This window comes from Cucumis sativus, chromosome 3 (genome assembly GCF_000004075.3).
Source record: "Cucumis sativus cultivar 9930 chromosome 3, Cucumber_9930_V3, whole genome shotgun sequence".
NCBI lineage: Eukaryota > Viridiplantae > Streptophyta > Magnoliopsida > Cucurbitales > Cucurbitaceae > Cucumis > Cucumis sativus.
The window spans coordinates 4,516,870-4,531,726 of record NC_026657.2 but is presented as its reverse complement, the minus strand read 5'-3'; the positions used below and the strand labels follow the sequence as shown (position 1 = coordinate 4,531,726).

At 30.7% G+C, this 14,857-nt stretch overlaps 1 long non-coding RNA gene and 1 pseudogene across 1 annotated transcript; both read left to right on the top strand.

Annotated features, from left to right (window-relative positions):
• The first annotated feature begins 2,562 nt into the window (after window positions 1-2,562).
• Window positions 2,563-3,449, top strand: LOC116402620. The gene is made up of 2 exons (XR_004215064.1): window positions 2,563-2,921; window positions 3,007-3,449. It is a non-coding gene; the product is annotated as an uncharacterized LOC116402620 (long non-coding RNA).
• A 1,880-nt stretch (window positions 3,450-5,329) lies between these two features.
• LOC105434793 overlaps window positions 5,330-14,857 on the top strand; it is a 30,923-nt pseudogene continuing 21,395 nt past the window's right edge.

Genomic DNA, 14,857 nt, shown 5'->3' with positions numbered 1-14,857 from the left:
GATTGGGTGGATACTGAGGTGGTCTATAGGGTTGGTTAGAAGAGGACTTTTCAACTTGGGCAACATTCATAGGAACAGATTCTTATAGGTTTGAAGTCGTTTACAACGTTGTTTGAAAGATAACAACTTAAATTGTATCTTGCTCTAAGAGATTTATTGACTTCTTATAACGCATATTATTAGGTTGTATTCATGATCAAGCCTACCAACAACATAAGAAATACAACCTCTCATATCCATAGGATATCTTGCAAGTTGCTAATTATCAAAATAAGTTTTCGTTGTAGACAAATAACCAAACATTCTCATTGTACCTTTGCAAGTTTCTTGAAGAAGTTGTCGGTTATGATCTTCCTGAGATCTGGATTGAACTTTAAAGTACTCTAGAATATCATACCTCAAGGGTTTTGCTTCATCATGTCCTATAACTTGTGTGGCCAACTCCCGGTGTCATCAAGTTACAGAGCTAACCAACAAGTAACTGGTCTGCAGTAATCTATATAACATGCTCTCTATTGAGCAGCAATAGCACTTCCGGTTCATCCTTACAAGGTGGAATGATGATAAAGTGATCTAGGCAAGGTGTAGTTCTAGTTAGGTGGCCTTTGAGCTTATAACTTTTCAGAATAGGAAGAACAATGCTTTGTCACAAAAGGAAGTTACCTCTCTCTAATTTTATGGAGGTGGCTTGGTTGAATAGGTAGGTGAAGCTAGGGATGCTATCAAACTTGGTAACAAATACCTTCATCCATGGTTTTGCTCATTTAAGCTCCGTTGGTTGATGTTTGAAGATTAGAGTTTTCTTTTAGTTGGGTTTCTTTGGGAAGGATTTGGTTTCAATGTAAGCCATTGTGGCTCTAATACCAAAAAACAATTTGAAGGTATTCTAAAAGAGTGTATTTTAGAGTGAATGGAAGCTTGTTCGTTACATTACTTGTTACACCCCATCCCGGAGCCTCTCCTCATTAAGCCCGAGAAAGAGGCGTGAAGCCGATCGACATGGTTCTTCTTCTAATAATACTTGTCTGCCCTTAACTTGAATCTAAACTATCTCTTTGTAAACATACACACTGCGAAAAACATCTAAAACCTAAAGATATAAGACTTCATAATAGTTTTAGCATCCAACCAATTGGACAACTTGTTTACTCAAGTCTCTTATGTAGACATAAATGAAATCAGAATCCTCAACAATATAAAACTATAGCTTTACGAACTCAGTTCAAGTATTTCTTACTAATCTATTACAGCCACAACAACTATATATTCAATACTAATTTTAACTACAGACCATCATAACGCAAAAATGGAATAGGTCGTGCTAAAAAATTTTAAATCCAACTTCTAGCAGAGTAGGCAGATTTATGTTAGGCGTCAAAACTACAATCTCTACCTATAAGAAAAATAAAAAATTTAAAGGTGAGCTATAAAACCTCGTGAGTGACCAACTTTTAAAACAAAACATGTTTACTAAAAACTATAAACAATAAGTAAAGTTAGCAAAGCAATTCTTTTTCTCAAGCTTAACTTTCAAACCTTTCTCTTTTACTTCTTGCTATACCTTGACTTTTCATGTATCGACGAAACGAAACTCTAGGCGCCAGTAGTATCCTACCTCTTTGAAGCTATTATGATATGAAAAAATGTAGGTGTCCATAGAGGCCTTCATCTCGATCTAGTCTATGTGATGGAAACTCTAGCCATCTATGGATACCCTCATCACATGACTTTTGTGCACAGAACAATTGTACCACCCCAAAAAACTAAGATAATTATCTTATTTTTGTTTAATTAGAATTAACTTATTGGACGTTATTTTCATTTCACATAATGAGAATAATTTGATTTTGTGATATTGGAATTAATTAGATATTTGTTAGATGAATATGTAGTCACCTTTTTTTATCCTACCCATATTTTAAAATAAAATAATATTAGTAATAATTGCTAAAGTTTTATTTATTTATTTTTAAAAAAAGGTAAAAAATTAGTAATAACATAATATCTTATAATATCTCATTTTTATTATTTTAGGAAATAAAAATAATCAATTTATTTTAAATAAAATATTTTAATATCACATTTATCTTATTTGTACTACCTTAAGAAAAAGTAAATGAATTTGTTTTAAATAAAATCTTCTAATATCACGTTTGACTTAATTAAATCATTTTAGGAAAAAAAGAAAATCAATTTTAAATAAAAATATTTTAATATCCATTTGATTTATTAATTTATTTTCACAAAATTTCAAAATATCTTATTTAATTTATTTTAGGAAAATGAAAATTTATTTTATTAATGTAATATCAAATTTTGATTTTATTCTTATTTTTTTTTTCCTAATTTGTGCTACAACTCAAGTTTACAAATAGGGACCCTTCTAATTTGGAAAGGGGAGAGTTTCTTAAAAAAAGAATTATTCTTTGAGAAAGAAAATGGCTTAGGAAAAAAATTAGTTAGAGTGAGTATGTAGGAAGAATTTTTTTTAGAGAAAATCTCTCCAAAATGTGTGTTTTTCTTATTCATTTCATTACGTTAGTGTTTTTACTTTTTTTTTTTTTTTTTTTTTGTTCCTCTATAGAAAATCAAATCTCATGTAAGAATTTACTCCCAAAGATCTGCACCTCATCGACGAGTAGTTTTATTTAGGATTTGAATCTTTCTTTTCTCTCTAAGAAACACGTATATGAATTTTTCTATTATTTTTTGACTTTCTTTTACCTTCCTTGTTATTTTTTTTTAAAAAAGCCTTTCGGTCTTTTTTTCTTCTCTCTAAAAAATAGGGAAAAAGAAAGAGACATAAGATTGTTTTTTTGTTTTCTCTCTCTCTTATCGGGTTTTGTTAAGAAGCACAGCCCTTCACAAGGATGATGGTTTTGAATATGCTCCAAATGGAACTCTCTTTGAGCATCTCCACAGTAAGTGCTTTATTTTTTTTCTTATAAACATGTTGAAGAGTTGTGCATTGTTCTTCCAAAGTTCATGATATCATCCCTCTTGTAGTAAAAGAATCTGAGCACCTGGACTGGGATATGAGACTGAGAATAGCAATGGGAGTAGGATACTGCTTAGACCATATGCACCAGCTTGATCCGCCCGTCGTACACAGACATCTTTGTTCTTCTTCAGTATACCTCACTGAAGACTATGCTGCCAAGTTGTCAGATTTTAGCTATTGGATTGAAGCAACAGCAGCGAAGTTAGGATCAGCAACAGTCGAGGAACATAATGTTTTAAAGGTGCATACCTCATATAATGTAAAGTTAGATATTAGAGGAACATAGAATAATTTTTACAGAGCTAGAAAAGAAAGAATGGTGTACTCATTTAAAATTCTTCAAGATCGAAGCTCCTTCTCATGGATGTAGCCTCTAGGCATCATGGAAAATTTTTCTACGTTTATAGGAATGTTGAATATTTGGAAAATATTCACTAATTTATTTTCAGTATTTTCAGTCTCTTACTACATAAATGTACTTTTTTCATTTTCCTAAGGGATCTTATAGTTTACGAAACTGCTAAGATGAGAGCTTCAACATTGTTGTTGAAAGGAACAAGAAACGGATGTCATGACTAACCCACTTAAGTTGGTAATAACAACAGTAATAGTAGTGGAATATTTATCAAAAATAATAATGAAAGCTAGTCATATATATAACTTTGAATACCAAATGCAATTTTTTCTTTTTTAAAAAAAGAATGATATAATGTTACCTTTATATAGAGTGAGACAAAGAAAAAACGTTGAAGAGCGTATTAAAAAATAGAGGACAATAACAAAAGTCTCAAGCATTCAAAGGCAAATTAATTCAAATTTTTTGTCGTTTTAGTTAAGTAGTCGAAGCCTTGCAAGGAAATGCCTAGAAGAGCACTGAGAGAAAGCTGGTTTCGTAGCAATGCGAAATGGTGAACTCTAGCTCCGACGCTCAGAAAAATTGCAGCCTTGCTGGAGGGGGATCGAAAAATGCCCCTAGTGACAAAGGAAGCCGTCAGTAAATCTCAGAGTCTGCGGGATAAAATTATGGACAAAAGGGGAAGAAATGAAACAAGGGAAGAAGAAAGGAAAGAACAAACAAAACGTGAAAAATAAACTTTTTGAAGAGAAAAAGAACAAACAAACTTAAAAGTAATAAACAAAATGGAATAAATGAAAAAAAAAGTATCAGAAAAAAATTCTCAATAAGACGAGTGATGAACACAACACTCTCATTTCTCCATTTTCTCTCCCATAGGTCATCCTTTATAAGTTTTTTATAATGCATATTCGAATAAATCATCCTAATACCCTATTTTGTAAACTTTAATATGAAAAAAAAAATCAATTTTCATTCCCTAAATTTTGAGTTGTATTATTTTTAAATCTGAACTAATAATGGTATCGATCTAAATTTTGACATTTTGTAGAAGTATCAATTTACACCTTTAAATAATAAGCAATTTTTATAATATTATCAATTAAACTCCTATAAAGTGTAGTAGTTGAACCCATGAACTATTTTCAAATGTAATCTCAATAAAATCAAATTAGAAGTTTAATTAAAATAATATATTTTGTATGCTATTTGTTAAAGTTTGAAGAATGTGTTAATTGATCCACAAAAAAAGAAATTGGGTGTACATAAAAAAGTATGGAAGTGGAAGATAAACCTTTGAAACTTATAGATTTAGTTGAGAAATCTAATAATTTGTTGTTACATTCTCATGTTAATTTTCAAATTTGTTACACTTCTTAAATACAAAATTTAATTGAACCAAATACATACAAACACAAAAATTAGGAACATAAAATCTAAATTCAAATGAAATTTATTTATAGAAAAATTAGAACAAAAAAAAAGAAAACGAAAACGAATCATAAGGTTTTTTCTTCTCTTTCTTTTTTCACATCTGACTTTTGAGAGGTGAATAAAGCAAATTTGAGCTGTTCTACTTTATCTTTTGAAAAATTGGAGATAAACATATTTTAAAAAATAGCTCGTGCCATTTATTATTATTATTATTTTATATATTAAAAAATTAATAATATCATATGATAATCATAGGGCTATGACAATTATAAGGGTTGTCGGCTTTTAAATTTATTATTTTTACAATTTAGAAAATGTAACCTTATTGTCATAATTTTTTTTCTACTCTGTTCGTGTAATCGTATAAGATGGAATATTTACCATTCCCTTCAAAAACCAACCAATATGTTACAGGGAAGTAATCAACGAAACATGTCATTTTTCCTATAGAATATTATGGTTATTCTTGATTAACAATAGTCGGCAATTTTAGGTATAAACATGTGATTCTCGAGCCGTAATTTTCCATGCAGACTCATTTTAGGTATAAATATGTGATTCTCGAGCCGTAATTTTCCATGCTTTATTCGTCTTTTGAAATTTGCTTAACCGTCTCAAGGTTTTCATCTTTTCATTTTTTTTTCCTCTCCTGCTCAATTAATTTATGTTTGAATTCATTTTCGTAATTTTTGTGAAACCATGTTACTAATACGATCCATGTATTCAATTAATTGATGTTTGAATTAATTTTCGTAATAATTTTTGTGAAACCATGTTGCTAATACGATCCATGTATTCAATTAATTGATGTTTGAATTAGTTTTCGTAATTTTTGTGAAACCATGTTACTAAATACTACTAATTTTCTAAATGGTGTCGCGACGTGATCGCTACGCGGAGCGGCCGACCTCTCCGTTTATTTTATTTTAATAAATAATTTTGGAGTCGCCACCAACCATATTAGGGTGTGATTGGTCACCAAAAAAAAAAAAAAAAATGGTCTACGTACATTCAGAGATTTAAGTTCGGGAGTCAATTGTGTGTAGGGAAGGTGTTAGCACCCTACAACACCCAAAAAATGGTTACCCAATTTTATCTTTTAAATTAAATTATAGAGGTTCACAAAATAAAATTTTTATTTAGGTTTTGTTTAAATGTCCCATGTTTATCAATTCATATCGAAGAAAGTAAAACCTAAGCATGAATTGATTGATTATGACTGGCATAGGAGCCATTAGAAAAATTAAGTTTATTTTTTGTTTTAAAATATTTTTATTCACCTTAAGAATATTAAGATACCAACACTTGATATTTTAATCTCTATCATAGGTGTTTAATGAAAAATTTCATATATCTAGAATTAATAAATTCATAGAAAATACTACTCAGTCTCATTTAAAATATGAAATGTGTTAATTTAAAAAAAAAAATCTATTAATTAAATTTCAAACGGAAAAATTTCATGTATTTATGGATTTTAAATTATAAAATCCATAAAAAACAATACTTTTTCTCCAATTTACATTATTATAAAAAAATAATAACAATGACAAAACATTATGAAATTTGAAAAATACTTAAGTGTAATATGCTGAGATAAAATAAATACATTGATAATATATGCAAAATGTAAAAGATATTAATGTAGGATGCAAGATAATTAATTAATACAACACATGCAACATAATTAATTAGTTCAAAATGATGCAAAATAATTGATTAATGCAGGATGCAAAATAATTTATTAATGCATAATTAAACGAGGCCAAATGGATATCAAATAATAATTAACAGTTGAATGCTAAAGTAGGTTTGGCCCAATATGCAAATAAATAATATTGCGAATAAATAATCACACCAAAATAAATATCAAATAATTATAGCCACATATGCATACTGATTAATTAATACATCATGCAAATAATTAGAATGAGGGAGTGAAAATGTCACATACAAGTTGCTAATTAATTAATAGGCCAAATGAAAAATGGTTGTTGCCAAAATTTAATTATATCATGCATAATTATTAACATGGATAATATATGGATAACAGTAATTATTAACAGAGTATGCCATATGGATACATGGATAAATAAAGTAATTAACAAAAACTGTAAAATGGATGCCAATGAAGAATGAGTATCCAAATACAAATATATGATGCTAATTAATTAAAAAGAAATTAACACAGAATGGATGCCCAGTAATAAAAGAAAATTAACACATAACAGAATGCTCAATATTTAAAAATTAACACAGAATGGATATACATAATGGATACACAGAATGGATACCCAACAATTAAAAAGAAATTAACACAGAACAAAATGTTCAATATTTAAAAATTAACACAGAATGGATATACATAATGGATACACAGAATGGATACCCAACAATTAAAAAGAAATTAACACAGAACAGAATGTTCAATATTTAAAAATAAAAAATAAAAAATTTAATATAGAATGGAAGGTAGAATGCTCAGTATTAAGAAAGATACAAATAATAAAATTAACATGTTAAATGATGGTAAAATGATGAACACGATAGTTCATAATTAAAAGCAGTATATCAAACAAGAAGAAAAAAAAATCATTAAACAAGAATAAGAATAAAAAGAGGAAAAAGAAGAAAAAACTTACCAGCAGGTCTGCCCTTCAATGCCAAAGGTTATTCCTTTTTGATCTTCTTTCACTCTTCCCCTCTTTCTAAATCCTCCAATAATAAAAAAAAAAAGATCCCCTTTTCTTTTTTCCTCTTTCCTTTTTATAGGGCAAGCTCCATCGTTTTTTTTAGATCACGAGATGGAGTGCAGACTACAGAGAAATAGGAAGAAAGTGGGAGAGTGGGAGAAAGTGATAGAGTGGGAGAAAGTGGGAGAGTGATGACGAAGAAAAAGGGATGGTTGAGAAAAAATAGGAAGGAAAATCAAACATTTTATTTTTATTTTTATTATTTATTTTTAAATGTATTTATTATTATTATTATTGTTTTTTAAAATATAAATTTAAGATTCAAATTCAAATTCAAATTCAAATTTAATTTCTTTTTCTTTTCTTTTTTCTTTTATAATAAATAAATATAGGACAAAATACGGTATCTACAGTTTGCCCCCCTTTGTCCATCCTGTCAATATTTAAAGGTGGACAAAGGAAATAGATAAAGTATTTGGCCGATCTTTTTTATTTTTAGAGAGAGAAAAAGAAAAAGAAAAAGAAAAAAAAAAAAAAAAAAAAAAAAAAACATCAACCTTAGCTCTAGGACTAGGTTTGATAAACGAGAAAGGACCTGATAGACAGGCTTCGGCCTCAGCTTCATATCTGGGCTCGATTTAACCAAATTTGTTTATATATATATATATATATATATATATATAAAAAAAACATCAACCTTAGCTCTAAGACTAGGTTTGATAAATAAAGTAAATGACCTGATAGACAGGCTTCGGCCTCAGCTTCATATCTGGGCTCGATTTAACCAATTTTTTTTTTTTTTTAAAAAAAAACATCAACCTTAGCTCTAGGACTAGGTTTGATAAATGAGAAAGAACCTGATAGACAGGCTTCGGCCTCAGCTTCATATCTGGGCTCGATTTAATCAATTTTTTTTTTTTTAAGAAAAACATCAACCTTAGCTCTAGGACTAAGTTTGATAAATGAGAAAGGACCTGATAAACAAGCTTCGGCCTCAGCTTCATATCTGAGCTCGATTTAATCAAATTTGTAAAAAAAAAAAAACCAATCTTAGCTCTAGGGCTAGATTTGATAAAGTGGACTCATACTTCTTTTAAGACATATTTGAAATTTAATTTAAAAATATTATGCTTTTCAAGGAATAAATAGCTCACTACTCCATTTTACCAATACCATTAACAATCTATCTGCATAATCGTCGTAGGATAGAATAAGACATGTATCACGAGAACTTTTTAAGCTGTAGAACTCGCCTCTCTTCGTATCAAACAAATGAATCCAAACTGCGAAAGATTGTACTATGTTGTAATGACATAATGTTGTTTTCGTCTTGGACTTCACAAAACATGAATCCTTTAGGATTCAGACTTCCAATTGCAGCAACTCACAATCATAGAGAAATTTGTCTGGACTTGTAAACACTTACAATTCCTTAAGTCTTAACAAGAGAAAATCATAGCTTTTACTTGGTTTGCAAATACAATAAGTTGTACTGAATCATTGTTAATTAACAAATAGATAGAACAAATAGACTAATGAATAAATTGATGTTTACTATAAGTTGATGATATTTAAAAAAAAAAGATGAAAGAATGGATTGACAAATAAAGAAGTGTTTGATAAATATGATAAGAAATGAAAAGATAACAACGATTCTTGGAATAGGAGTACAAAGAGAGGAGGTAAGGGATAATTTATACATATGAAATAACATTCTAAGAACTAAATGTAAGTTTCCTATAAATACCCTTGACTTCTTTCAACACTACGAAATTTTCTATGAAAAGGCCTCACGCATAATATCTTCGAACATAATCTGAATTCACATGATTTTTTTAGCTTAACACCATCCATATTGGTTAAAAGCAAAGCTCCTCCTGGAAAACTCTTTTCACCACAAACGAACCTTCATAATTAGGAGTCCATTTTTCTCGATGATCCTTTTCAAATGAAAATATCCTTTTTAATGCCAAATCTCCTTCTCAAAAACTTCAAGGGTGCAATTTTTTATTGTATGCTCGTATTAGTCTTCTTTGGTAAAGTTGTCTGTGACTTAATGCTGCCAAACATTTTTTTTTTTCAATGAAATTCAACTGCTCATAACGACATTCAACTTCATATAACTTAGCTTCCATGATAACTCTCAATGAAGGTATCTTAAGTTCTAAAGGTAGGACAACTTTTATACCATAAACCAAATAAAATGGTGTTGCCCCTGTTGAAGTACGAACTGATGTATGATATCCATGCAGTGTAAATGGTAAAATTTCATGTCAATCTTTGTATGTTGTTGTCATCTTCTCAATAACTCTTTTAATATTTTTGTTGACTGCCTCAACTGCCACATTCATCTTGGGGTGATATGGAGTCGAATTTCTGTGATTGATCTTGAATTTCTCACAAAGTTCGTCCATCATTTGTTATTAAGGTTCTTGGTATTATCTGTAATAATACCCTCTGGTAGACCATAACGACAGATCAACTCTTTTTTGATAAACTTGAGCACCACTCCTTTTGTAACATTGCAGTAAGATGTTGCCTCTAATCATTTAGTGAAGTAATCAATCGCCACAAGAATAAAATGTTGATCATTTGAGGCTTTAGGATCAATAGGTCCAATAACATCCATTCCCCATAAAGAAAACGACCATGGTGCTGACAAGACATGCAATGGAGATGCTGCTGCATGAATCTTATCCATATAAATTTGACACTTTTTACATTCTCTTGCATATTTTATACAGTCTGATTCCATCGTTGTCCAATAATAACCAGATCTAAGTATTTGTCTAGGCATAATATGTCCGTTCGCATGTGTTCCACATATTCCTTCATGAATTTCTGTCATAATTTGTTTTGCTTCTTCCACATCAACACATCGAAGGAGTACCATATCATGGTTTCTTTTATAAAGAACTTTACCACTTAAGAAAAAGTTCATGGCCAACCTTCTTATTGTGCGCTTGTCATTCTCTGAAGCTCCATATTTCTCTACAATTTATGTATTGCTTGATATCAAAATACCATGGCTTATTATAATACAGGTGGGCTCTGCAAATACTGCTTAATTTTGTTGAAAGCTTCTTCACAATCCTCATTCTATTTTCTTGGATTGTTTTTACGTAAAAGCTTGAAGATTGGTTCGCAGGTTGAAGTTAAATGCGAGATAAATCTGGATATGTAATTTAGTCTTTCAAGAAAATCTCGAACTTCTTTTTCTGTTTCAGGGGATGGCATGTCCATGATAGACTTCACTTTATCTGGGTCTACTTTGATCCCTTCTTCACCGACAATGAATCCGAACAGTTTTCCCGAGGTTGCCCCAAATGTACATTTGGATGGATTTAATTTCAATTGATACTTTCTCAACCAATTAAATAATTTTTGGAGTATAGTTGTATGATCTTCATTTGCTTTGGATTTTGCAATCATATCATCAACATACACCTCTATTTCCTTATGCATCATATCATGAAAAAGTGTAACCATTGCTCACTGATATTTGCCCCAGCATTTTTTTGAACCAAAAGGCATTACTTTGTAGCAGAATGTTCTCCAACAGGTAATGAATGTTGTTTTTTTTTTTTTATCTTCTTCAGTCATTTTAATTTGATTATATTCTGAAAAACCATCCATGAAGGAGAAAGTTGAGTATCCTGCAGTGTTATCCACCAACATGTCGATATGAGGTAAATGGAAGTTGTCTTTGGACAAGCTCGATTTAAATCTCTATCCATACACATTCTCACTTTTCTGTCTTTTTGTTTGCTTTTTGGATACTGGAACAATGTTTTCCACTCGTTCAGGATATTTGGAGACTGTGAGGAACACTGTTTCGAATTGTTTAAGTACTTCCCATTTTATTTTAAACAATATATCAAGCTTCATTTTACGTAGCTTTTGTCTTACTAGGTTGCATTCTGGCTTCAAAGGAACACGATGTACTACAATATCCGTATTTAACCCCGGCATATCCTGATAACTCCAAGCAAAATATCTGAGTACTCACGTAACAAATTGATTTTTTTTCGAGTTTCACTGGTCATTGATGTGCCAATTTTTACCTCTTTTAATTCCTCCTGAGAACCCAAATTGATTACTTCAACTAGCTCTTGGTGAGGACCTAAGACCTTATCTTCTTCTTCTACTAATCTTAACAGTTCTGAGGATATTCTCCCAGCATTTTCATCGTCACTCTCTTTGTCAGATTCCATAGTGTATATTAAGGTATCAAGGGTAGAACTGGAATTACTAACATCTTCGTTCTTATGAATGTTGTCTATGAAAAAGTTTGGACTTTTGTGTTTAATTTGCAAGATGCAAGAAAGAAAGCAGAGAGAAGAAGTTGGAAAGAACGAAAGGAAAATGCGAAGATTTCATTAAATAACAAATAAAACAGTACATTCATATTGTAAAGCAAATAAAACATTGTGGCCTTGTGTAGAGCCACTATAAAATAAAAGGAATTTGACAAATAAAAGCTTAATCATTACTCTTGAAATTCTTTTGAAAATGTAGGTATATCTACAACATCCCAAGTATTAAGCTCGAAATCAGGTGGACATGCATAAACTGTTTCTCCTTCATTTTTGCACTTTTGAAACAAAGCAATCTACAATGTTCACTTTTGGATTTTCATGATTAGGCAGTGGATTGTTGTTGACATCCGGCTTCTCACCAACTTTTTTGAAGCTTAACCATCCATCATTAATCAAAGATTGCACATTCCTTTTTAAAGCCAAACAATTTTCAATTGAGTGTCCTGCTCCTTCGGCATAATAATCACATCGAGCATTTGAATCATATCATTTTGGATAAGGAGATTGTATAGGATTCATTGGGATAGGAGCTAACTGTCGATTTTGAATTAGATGAGGTAAAAGTTCTGTATATGTCATGGAAATTGGATCAAATTGTCATGTATCTGAGTTGGTCTCGCTACTTTGACCTTGTACAAATGGTTGAGAAGAGTTTGAATTAATAGGCTTTTGGGCTCTAGAGAAAGAGTGAGTTGGTACATAGTTGTTATGTGGGACATGAGAAACATTGCTTATATATGAAGGAAAACTTTGGTCATGTTTTCTTTGGCCAAAAGTTGATTTGTGGTTCCCTAAATTAGGAAAACCAAATGCATGAACCTTATCTTCTTTCTTCTTAGATGTTGTTCCTTTCTTTAATCCCTCATACTCAGCTGAAGCCTCTGCTAATCTCCCGTGCTTTATCGCATATTCAATTCTTTCACCAATAACAATAATGTCACAAAAATTGGTTGTAGCATTACCAATCATTCGATCATAGAATGGAGCCCGCAAAGTATTCATATACATAGACGTCATTTCTTTGTCTGTTAATGGTGGTTGAACCTCCGCGACCATATCTCTCCATCGTTGAGCATATTCTTTAAAGTTTTTTGAATTCTTCTTCTTCATACGTTGCAAGTCTAAACGATCTGGAGCCATATCAATATTATGTTTATATTGCTTTAGAAATGCATCAGCTAAATCCTTCCAAACATGAATGTGTGTATTATCTAATTGAATATACCATCGAGTAGCTGGACCAGTCAAACTGTCCTGAAAGCAATGGATCAACAATTTATCATTACCAATATGCATTGTCATCTTTCTACAATACCTTATAAGATGACTCCTTGGACACGATGATCCATCATATTTGTCAAATTCGAGAACTTTAAACTTTGCTGGAATGATCAAGTCTGGCACTAAGCACAACTGTGTTGCTTCTATATTTCCATAAACATCAGTCCCTTCAATTGCTCGCAATCTTTCTTCCAAAACATCTAGTTTTTGCTTAGCCGAAGTGTTCTCATTTTGCCTTATGTCTTGAATTTTAGCCTGAGCTTCCAATTGTTCTATATCTGGGACAGGAGGTGGAACATCAAAAAGTGGATTCATAGCAACATAGTGTCGAGCAGTTTGAGACTGTGTAACGTTCATGTGGCGTGACATAAATCTTGGGGGATAAATGGGATCATTGGTGTCTTGAATTGGATTGCTTGATTGTGCTGTTTCTATGACGACTTTTCCTTTTCCTATTGAAAGCAATTCCAGTATTTTTGAAACTTGTTCCCCAAGACTATTAATATCTTGTCTCATTTTATCCATGTCTTTATCTTGTTCTTCTTCGATTCGACTTTTATGCATCGTATTGTAAGGATGATGAATTGGAGTAGGGTGAGCTATGTTTTACTTTGATTATTTTGAAAACTTTGAAGACTAAAGAGCAAGGGAAGAAAGAGAAAGAAAAAAAATTAAAAAATTAAAAATTAAAAATTAAAAATTAAAAAATTAAAAATTAAAAATCAAAAATCAAAAATCAAAAATCAAAAAAAAAAAAAAAGAAAAAACATGAAAAGAAAAGAAATAAGAATTTTATGTACTTTAGCTTAATTGTTTTTTAATATTTAGTTAATTTTAGAATATATAAAGGTTTTCATGTACCTCTACAATGTAAACATTACTTTCTTTAAAGTATTGCATGAAGCCAAATGACCCAATTTCTAGGGAACTAAGATAAATAAAATTTAAATATCAAACTCAAAATAATAATAATATAGAAAATACTGTTATTGAAATTCTTTTTTTTAAATGAAATATGTATTATTTAAAATTTTAGGAAAATGTGAAACTTTGTTAAAATAAATAAATAAAAATAATTTGAATATTTGACTTTTGGATAAAATATGTCAAAAAGAAACTGACATGGTGTTGGTATCATCTAAACTCTTAGAAATTAAAGGTCTTCAAACTTATTCTAATGTTATTTAAGAAATAACAAAAGAATTAATCTGAGCGAGGATTTTTCATGTGCCTACACGGGAGTCGAAACCCCTCGAAGGTCAACACTACTCCATCCTCAATTCTAGTCCTATAAGGTTGTAGCCCGGGTAGAGGGCTTGTGAGTGTGTGTAAATGCATGTTGGAAAAAAAATGTACCAATAACATAGTACAAAATATTACATATGAATCAATAAAAAAAAAAATAATTAAGTGAACCAACATATTATAATATAATAAGAATAAAAGATAAAAATGTACTGGCTTGACTCTCTTACACATTGCAATGTCCCCAGTGGAGTCGCCAAGCTGTCGCGACGTGATCGCTACGCGGAGCGGCCGACCTCCCCGTTTATTTAATTTTAATAAATAGTTTTGGAGTCGCCACCAACCATATTAGGGTGTGATTGGTCACCCAAAAAAAAAAAAAAAAATGGTCTGCGTACATTCAGAGATTTAAGTTCGGGAGTCAGTTGTGTGTAGGGAAGGTGTTAGCACCCTACAACACCCAAAAAATGGTTACCCAATTTTATCTTTTAAATTAAATTATAGAGGTTCACAAAATAAAATTTTTATT